General features: G+C 41.9%; 1 protein-coding gene across 1 annotated transcript in view; it reads left to right on the top strand.

Moving 5' to 3' along the window:
* Positions 1–1,410: 1,410 nt before the first annotated feature.
* The window catches only part of LOC310777442 (lissencephaly-1 homolog A-like), a 32,607-nt gene continuing 24,387 nt past the window's right edge, over positions 1,411–9,630 (top strand). The window contains exon 1 of the mRNA XM_083637770.1: positions 1,411–1,567. The gene's annotated coding sequence lies outside the window, so the exon portion shown is untranslated. The remainder of the gene's footprint in view (positions 1,568–9,630) is intronic.

The raw sequence follows: 9,630 nt of genomic DNA on the forward strand, positions 1-9,630 counted from the left end.
TTTTGTAGATCCTGTTTATTCCTGCTCCCCAATAATTTGACTTCCTTTTCCTTGAATGAGTAGTCTTGCTTGACTGTTATACCAACAATGCCCATAGGGTGGCACTCAAGCGTGTGTGTAAGAGAAAGTGAACTATGACCTAAAATAAATGACTGTCAATGCATGAGAGGGATTTCCCCACGTTTTTCTGTCCAGAAAATTGATGTTCTAGCCCCAAATTCCAAAGACTGCTACTTTGAACATGTCTGGATCTTGTTGAACTCCCAACAGAAATCAGTCTGTTGTTTCGGGACTTTGACAGTTATCCGATTTTACTCCACTAGTGAGTTCAGCTGTACTAATTTATATAATTTGTTTTGAATTGTTTAGCTATATACCTCCTGATAGCTTTTAAGTGCATGATAAAGTGATTTAATGCCATTATAGATGTTTATTCGCCTACTGGTTACGCTTCAGAAGTGAAATAATCCAATGAGGTATATGGTTTACTTCAGAAAACTAAGATGAATGTGTATCTTAATTCATTCACAATATCAGTCATTTATTTATTAGCATTGAAAATCATCTGAACGTCTCAAACACAAAGCAACTACTGCTGAAATATCTGCTAAATACAGATTACAAAGGTTACTTATTTTTAAAAAATGATTTGATTTTGTCCATTTCTTGTCCAAAGTGACTGTTCTCCTTCCTTAATACATCTTTGATCAAAGTTGCAAAGAGACCATAGACGCAAAAGGAGGTGGGCATCCTCTTGGAAGAAGAAATTGTCCTTACTGTGGAAAAATGTGTGTAATATATCCCACCACACACGTTACAGTTTTCTACTGCCCAATTTGGTCATGGTATTGTCTCTGTGTGTGACACTCATTGATGATTGTCTGAAGCTTTTGTTTTCTCAAGTGATGAGATTTCCTCTGCACATAGGCTGCTGTTTGGAGCCCGCTTCCCCTAGTGTGGTACTTGTCTGTTGCTCTTTACAAAATAACAATCTAATTATTATTTTTTTGGTCTGAGTATGCTTTTCTATTAAAATGAATAAAGGAAAACTAGTAACATCTGGTTTGTTTGTTTTTTATAACTACTACTGCACCCAGCATTTTGTAAGTCAGTGCAAAGCTAAGAAATGCTATTCTAATAAGGCTACTTATCTGAGCGGTATGGGCAAGCTCTTTAGAAGTGATATTGACAAGTTTCCCTGTTCCATGAAATTATTCCTAGAGTTACAAATGCATTCTTCATTAAATAACATAGATAGATATAGACATTATAGTTAACATAATATTCATGCACCTTTCCTTTAGAATAGTTTTTGTTTTTTGTTGACTGCTATCAAGGGCGTGCGCGCCCCTGTCAACTCGTGAACGCGAGCCCGTGCGCGCGCACGCCCGACTGAAGGCGAATGCGGTGCGGTACGAAAAACAAGCAAGGATTGCTAGTAGAGAGACAAGACGGGCTGACTTTACCTCCACATCACAAGATCAGCTTTTGTAGCGAAAACTTCACGCCCTGTCGGCTCGTGTTAGTGTTGGAGACAGCCGAGGATATCCACGGGGCGAGCAATAGGGTGAGTTTAACTAGTTTTCAATTAAGAAGCTGACGAGTTCGAAGAAATCTGGCGTTAATAGGTGGGGGAAAATGACGATGTGGCTGTAATTTTTTTGCACCTCCTTTTTTTTTATGTCTCAAAATGGCGGACAGGCCGCTTGGAGCAGCAGGTAGGTAGTTAGCTTGTCAGCAGAGTTGAACCTACTGTCCAAATGAGACAACAAGTGCAGATACAAATATTTTAGTCGGCGAACATTTCTAAAAACACTCAATGCAATTACACTTTGGTGCACGTGCTGTTTCTGAATTCTGACTAGAGCGAACAGATGTCGCGCTAACTTTCCGACTGCATCGCCGACGCCGGGAAGCTAACGTGACGCTAGCGGCTGACGTTTCCTTTAGCTAACACTAGTGCTAACACTAGCTAGGCAGAGCTAGCCGCCGCGGATACGTAGAACTTTGTCAACCAACATTATTCAATAGCAGCCAACCATAGATGGGGAAAAACGTGTAAATTGCACTTTACACAGTGATCATCCCAAGTTAGCAATCAGTGCCATTTGACATGGCTTGAAGCAGCGTTAGCGTGTCAACCTTGCATTTAGAAGCAAAATGTAGGTCACGACTACTCGTGCTATTGGTCAATTAATTTCACCACTATCGCAGTGGGGTAACGTTCATTGACTTTTTGTCGTTACATCATTGTGAATAACGTTTTTAAAGGGCTAATATTGGCGTCAGTTAATTTGTGTGATATGTTAGTTATGCTAATGGCCCGCAATGGGGTTTCGTCGATCAGCCGTGTTGCAATTGCTCAATGACAGGTTGTCATGTCGATAACGTTACATTTCCGACTCGGTCTCCCCGCTGCTGTTTGTCCTCCTAGTGTTGATGCTCCGTGAAGCCTTGGCCAGCCTCCTGCCATGCTCAGCTGAGGCATTCACATCATGACTGCAACTTGGTCTTGTTCATGCGGTTTGTTGCTGGTAATGTTACAGCATTAGAAAATCAGGGTGGAGCACATCCGAGCAGATGAGTTTATGAATTGCAACTACCACGTACTCGTGTCTGCTGTGTTTTCCGTTATATCTCGTCATGTCTATTTAGGATTCAGTGATTCAGGTCAGGCATTTTTTCCACTAAGGGTTTAATAAATAGAGACGAATTGCATTTTTCTCTGTCGTGCATATCGCGGGACGGACTTTTTGAGCTTGCAAGGCTGGTGGTTGATCACCCTCTTTCATCGGTTTTGAGAAACGTAGCCAGCGATTTTGGATGTTATTAAAAGCCAGGATTCTTGTCTGGTGTACTCGTCTCGTTCCATGGCCAGAGGAGTTCCCGACCACGCCTGTACAGATTGCGTTGCAGCCGATGCAGCTAGGGTTCTTCTTGGATATTGATGAAATGATTAATTTGTTGGAAATAGTCAAGCATCGATAACAGCCTAGTAGGCTTGACTGCACACTGTTACCCAGGTAAGAGTATGCCTAATACAAGATTTATAGAATTGGACAGCTACAGTAGTCCCAATAATTATTGAAACCTTTATGAATATAGCAAATAATTCCCCCAAACGAATTAATGCATTGGTTCTTCTATGCAAGTGATAATAATGCATGTGCTGCTTATTTCTTTGGATTACATAAATTTAATTTGTTGCAAATGGTTACTAGTCTATGCACTGCATAGGTTTCCTCTTAGTTTAGGATGGTTTACTAAATGCTCCAGTCACAGTCTATTGGGTCAATCTTGGTGTGTGTATGTCTTTGCCAAACCCACAGCTTGTTAGTCAGGTGATTTTATTAGCTACTGGCAATCTACCCTCACAGATAGGCTGCTGTTCTTCAAAGGGAGCCAGTCTCTGACAGAATGCCTTGGCCTTGATCAGACCCAGTCTTCTGTTGTAACAATTTTGAAAAAGTTGATATGAGAGCTGTATATCTCAGATTCTGTATTAGATATATCCTAGACATGCCATGTTTCTTGAACAGAGTGGTCATACTTGAATCCATTTATCAATCCCAAATCCCGATATATATCAGATTGCAGTATTTTAAATAGGCAATAATCTTTGTAAGTGTATTCCTGCAGCCCAAGCTCAGCATCTCTGCACAGTGCAAGGTTTCTGAGTGTCACCATTAATGGCTCGTCAGAATGACAGAATAGAAGCCTAATAGTTTCAAATGGGCACATCCTTCTCCTAATAGGCTGTCAGGCAATGCTTGTTTTCCCCAAAAAATTCTCAAACTGGGAGTGATCTTAAGCTTGGTTGCTGACTTCTGTTTGAAATTCAGCTCTAAATGGTGAAACATGGCTGACAGCCTGACACTTAACAATGTTGAACATCTGGTTCTTCATAATGAATTGTGAGCCACGACCCACAGTACTTTAAAGGCAGGCAGGGGTGTGAGTTTTCCTGGAGATGTTTTTTGTTACAGTACAGATTATTGTCTTTGGATGGATATCATCAGTATGTAATCACAAACAATGTAAGACAAATATACTATTAAACACTGGCAGGCAGCATTGTTGAAACTAGCTGTAAAGGAGTCAGCTGTTTTGATTTGTCTTACTTTGACTGAAAATACAATGGTGAGAGTGAGAGGCTGTTTCTCACTGTCAGTGTGGCGGGCAAGAGAGCAGATGCCCATGATGTATTGTTCCTCCTTCCTTAGTTGACAGTAGAGAGCTGGGTGATAATTCAATATTATTGTTTATCATCTTTCTGTGGAATCATACCGTGATGATATGAAGGTATTTCAATTCGTGACACAAATGTCTAAATTGAGGATGACAAGCAAATTTTACTTAAACTCTCATAAAATGAGGAATGGTAGGGCTTTTATTTCAATATCTCTGTTTTGTTTGACTTCAAACCTAACATTACCATTAGGTTCACTGAGATGAACCTGATGATTTGATTATTGAACATGATTGTGCACAATATCACACATATTATGTGAAGCATATCGTGATATATATCGATATCGAGGAAAATTCATAGGATTGTCATAATATTGATATCACCCAGGCCTAAGTAGAGGAGTGGCTGACCTTCCAGACACCCTGCCATCTGTTAATGACCTGCTGACAGCAGCGGCCCTCCCTGCCCTCCAGCTCTGATCAGTGCCGCTCAGCCTACACAAGACTGGTTAAATGGCACACACTGCTTAATTAAAAGATGCTGTTGAATTTAACTTCATCAGCCAATTATATTAATATTTGCCAAATTAGTATGTAGATGTTGAATAGTTCAAGCTGGATTTGGGACAAATTAGCTCTCTGCCAAAGTGTCAAAAAGAACAGATTTGGCAGCAACATTACCCACGCCTGTACAGATTGCGTTGCAGCCGATGCAGGTTTATGGCTAATATTAATTTCAATCTCAGACTGTAGTATGTTAATGTGAATTGAGCCAATCATTTGTTGGCAAGAAGATGTGAATGCCTTGGGCATTCAAAGATGCCAGAGTTGAACAAGGATTTTATTTTTATTTTCTGTTTGCTCGGCTGACAAATAGAATTTTGCTTCTGGTTAATTGTATACATGGATGGATGAATGAAGTACCGGTAGGCTAAATAGCCTGAATTGTGTTTACTTGTGTCTGTGCCCCCCCTCTCTGTTGCTGAAGCTGAGCCCTTCCTTAGTGGATGTTGGCTCTGATCTGCTAATCAGGCCTCTTCCATCAGGGGGCTCTTGACAGTTGATGGCCCTGCAATAATTGGCCACATACACTTACCAGTTAGAGAGATGGGTATTTTCTTCCATCTGGCAAAGTAGGCTGCTTGAATAACAGGTAACAAACATCAATAACAAAGCTTTTCTAATAATTTCTGCCAGAATGCTCTACCAGGAAGGAGCATACAGAAGCTGGACATGATTTACACCGAATAACCAGCCCTGTAGTCCAATAGAGTATAGGTCACCAATAGGCAGTCTGTGATCCAGATCCAGAACCAGACGCCGTCCTAACCGGATGTGGACCTATAACCTATAAGTTACTAGTCTCGCTGGCCATCCTCCCCTCCCTACCGGGAGAGGAGTCTGGCGCCACGGAAACAGGCAACTGGGATAAGCCCTCCCCTGCTCTACAGCTGCTCCCCATTGGAGCGACTGTTTCAGTTGCTGCCGGATGTCCACTCCCGGCTTATTACAAGCTCTGTCATTGGCTCCGACCATGTCAATCAGAGCGGCTTCCGCACCCTCCTCCCTGTGTGTCCCTGTAAATACTGCCCTGCCACCTCAGTGAAAACAACAACGCTAACTAGCTAGCAAGCTAACGGCAGAAACCTACACGCTAGCTCGTGGCTACACGCTGAAAACGGCAAGTTGGATTGTTGGAAACTATTTTCCAAGGACACTGCCGCTAAGCGCCGCCCATCGCAATCCCACTATGGACACCTGCGGCGCCAGACTCCTCTCACGGTAGGGAGGGAAGGCTGGCCAGTGAGACTAATAAGTTACTGACAATTCTACAATTTTGAGGAGCATTTCTATTTTAAACCAGTATAGCTTTTCTACTAGCATTTGTTCGGTAGTGGTTTAGCGTCTCACGTGATGTTACTCAGCCAATCACATTTGCGGCTCTGGTCAGTGAGTGAGATTACACAGTACACACTAGGGCTGCACGATATATCGTTTACACATCGACATTGCGATGTGCGCATGCGCGATAGTCACATCGCAGGACGTGCGATGTCAAAAGCAAATTAACTCGTCATGTTGCTTGATAAACTCTCACTTTAGGGGTAGCCTACTGAGTGAAATGCAGGCTCTCTCAAAGGAGAGAGACGCCCCGCTACTGTACTCACTCATTTAATGCTTAGCTTCAACACAACAAACATGCACAGAGAGCAAAATTGAATTGTTTTTGCTTATGTTGCGTTGCTGACAGTAGCCTGTCTGTAAACGATGTGGTTGCGGAGGCGGACTTGTCCACAGCTTGCAGCGCACTCGCATACAGCAGGCTGGCTGCTGTAACTCAACATGTCCGTGGAGTGGAGATATTTACTCTTGAAACACCAAAAAGCAAGACCGCAACTTATGACACGAAGGCTAAAGTGATTACTGAGAAGTTGTCCGTGTATCACCGCAGCTCTCTCTCCCCCTCAGTCTGATGATGCATCAGATGATAGCAGTAACGTTACGGTAGAGGTAATCATACATAGCGACTCATTTACACAAAACATGTCGGTGAAAATAAAAAGACAATAGACATAGCTGGGCAATTAAATGTATATTTATTACTTTTCACGAATGAATTGTTTGTCACCGGTCGGCTGCATGTGAATCCTCGTCTCTGTACTGCCCTGCGTGCGCTCAAAAACCGGAACTCCCCAAATGCGGAGCGTACCACTTGGTAGTTTCTGGAGGGGGGTCAGACCAAGTGTGTGAAGTAACCGTGTGAAGTGGCAGCGGTGTTTCATTGTTGATTTATTGAAACGTTAGAAGAACGAAAGAAGTTGAAAGCAGTGATTTTAATCAATTAAATCTAATGTTTTTCTGCAAATAGCATCATTGGGAGGTAGATTCTGGCACTCAATATTAGGGGTGGGCAATATATCAAATTTATATCCATATTGTATTGTGATTTGAGACTATAGTCTTAGATGTTGGATGGTAATATGGTGATACAGCATACATGTTGTCTTTCCCTGGTTTTAAAGGCTGCATTACACTAAGTGAAGTATAGGCTAGTGACATTTTAAAGTAGAATGTCATAACTCACTTTTTCATGTAAGTCATGGAAATCCATTGGTCAAAATGTGTATGCACCCTGATAGATGACGCTCTGAGGCCTACCAGTAGGTCACAGCCCAGTGGTTGAGAAACATTAAAATACCTAATTTCCCCTCCAAAATCAGATGGACTCCTCTACAAAATCATCCCAATCATTCTAGAAATATTATTTTCTTTCAAATAGAGCTAACCTGGTGAAAATCTGTATTTTTTCATATCGCAATATATATCGCATGGGCGGGGAATATCGCAATGTCAGTTTTTTCCAATATCGTGCAGCCCTAGTACACACACAAGGGAGAGATGAAATAGGAGAAGTCAGTGGCGAGACAAGTCAACAGTCGGAGAAATAAATGAGTGAGTCAGTGACACAGTCTAGAGTCAAAACATGTCATGACTGGCATGGGTGCTTTTCACAGTTCCAGATGATAATGCTACTGCAATTTGCAATACATGTCCCACAAGGGTTCTGAGAGGAGGGGAAAGGTCTGAGCTGGGGGTGTGTTAAACCAACCCTGGCGAGGAGGGAGGCAGCGGGGTTGGTTAGCATTAATAGACAAACATGTTTCAACATAGCCTCGAGTTTACGACGTTGTCGGCAGTAGCTTAGACCTGCATACTCGAACGTCAGCTTGACGAGGGTGTCCCAGGGTAGTCCCCAGCGAAATGAATAAATTGTGTGATTTCAGTATGATTCCAATGACTAGAGGTTAGCCCAAGATAAGGAGAGAATGTAGTGTATATACTTGGTAATAGCTTTCACTCTCTCCTGTTATCTCAGTCCCCATCTACATTATAGAATACTTGTGCTGTTACCGTCAGCTGTGTCGAGTTGCTGTGTTGAGCAGCGTTAATTGATGATTGAAAAGTATCAAGTTACTCTTTACCATTACAACACATGCCAGTTCAGCGAAATTGTAGAATTTTATATTTTTTACGAACATTTTAATAACGGGAGTCAGAGTGAGTACAGAGCTACTGCATCACCAAATGACAGACATGATACGGTATATGTGCACATTAGAGACATTACAGAGCGATTTAGATCCATTTCTATGCATTGGTTAACTGCTTATGTTGTGCCCAGACATGTTGATATTGTGGCGCGGCCCCAGTTGGAAACAATGGCACGGTAATCTACTGGTTTACTTAAGAATAGGTTGTTTCAGATGAAAGGCAGTTTTCATATGAGCAGACAGACACACACACAGAGCATGTCAGTGCGCCTGCAGCCTGGTGACAGACAGCCAATAAATCTGCTGAAACACACCCTAACACCGCACGGGGATATACACCCTCGCACCGCACGGGGGAAACTTGAAATAGCGTTGGGCCAACTACCCCAGCTGGGGGAATGCATTAGGCTATAAATGATAACATTTTTAATCTTGTTTGTTGTAAACAGTTGTCGGACAGAGGGGAAAATTCATATTCACCATCCCTAGTTTTATCTGCAGACGAAGCAGCAATAGGGTTTTGGTTCTATAAAAGCCTTAGTTAATTTTTTGTATTGAGTGATACACTTTACTCACAATAGTGATGTGAGTTAGATCGGAGCTATCAAATATTAAATCATCCATAATTGAAAAAAGATGGGAAACTAAGGCAGCTCTTCAGGTACAAAAGTAAAAAACCTTTAATAGATGGCTAGTTCATTATAGAACAATTAAAAACAAGTACACGCCAACATAAACTACAGGTTAAGAACTTCTTTTTAAAACGTAAAAATGTGAAATTATCGGTTATCGGCCATGAGAAGAAGATATTTATCGGTTATTATATCGGCTGGGGAAAAAATCCATATCTCGCACCCCTAATTATAACCAGTGAAATGCATGTATAACTCAGTGATACAAGGCATATGTGAACTAACTCTCTGCTATTATTTTCATGTAATTTATCAATTTTCTCTCATCCATATGGTTGTGGAGCTTGTCAGTGTTGTCTCATGTGTGTTAGAGCCAGTCAGGCAACACTTATGTCACTTATTTTGCTGGGAGTCATACGACTAGAGGTTACCTCAGCAGCAGAAAATGAAGGCACTCCAGATTCCCGGCTGCTTGAGCTGTTCCTGATAGGGGGTTGATGACATCATGACGCCAGCAGCAAAGTCCGAGCTGTCATGTTCAGAAGTGACAGTGAGCGGTGATACTGTGTGAACCTTAGCTGTGCTAAATGTCAAAGTGATAATGTTAAGTTTGCTGTGATAGAGAATGCTTTGTGTTCAGCTGGTGTGTCCTGACCTGGACACATTGCACACACACTAAGGCCTAAAAAAAAAATAAAGTTCGGTTCCGGTTTCCGACCGACCCTGTCAATTTACGTGCGACCCAATTTATTTTA

This window comes from Poromitra crassiceps (genome assembly GCF_964638095.1).
Source record: "Poromitra crassiceps genome assembly, chromosome: 5".
Classification (NCBI taxonomy): Eukaryota; Metazoa; Chordata; class Actinopteri; order Beryciformes; family Melamphaidae; genus Poromitra; species Poromitra crassiceps.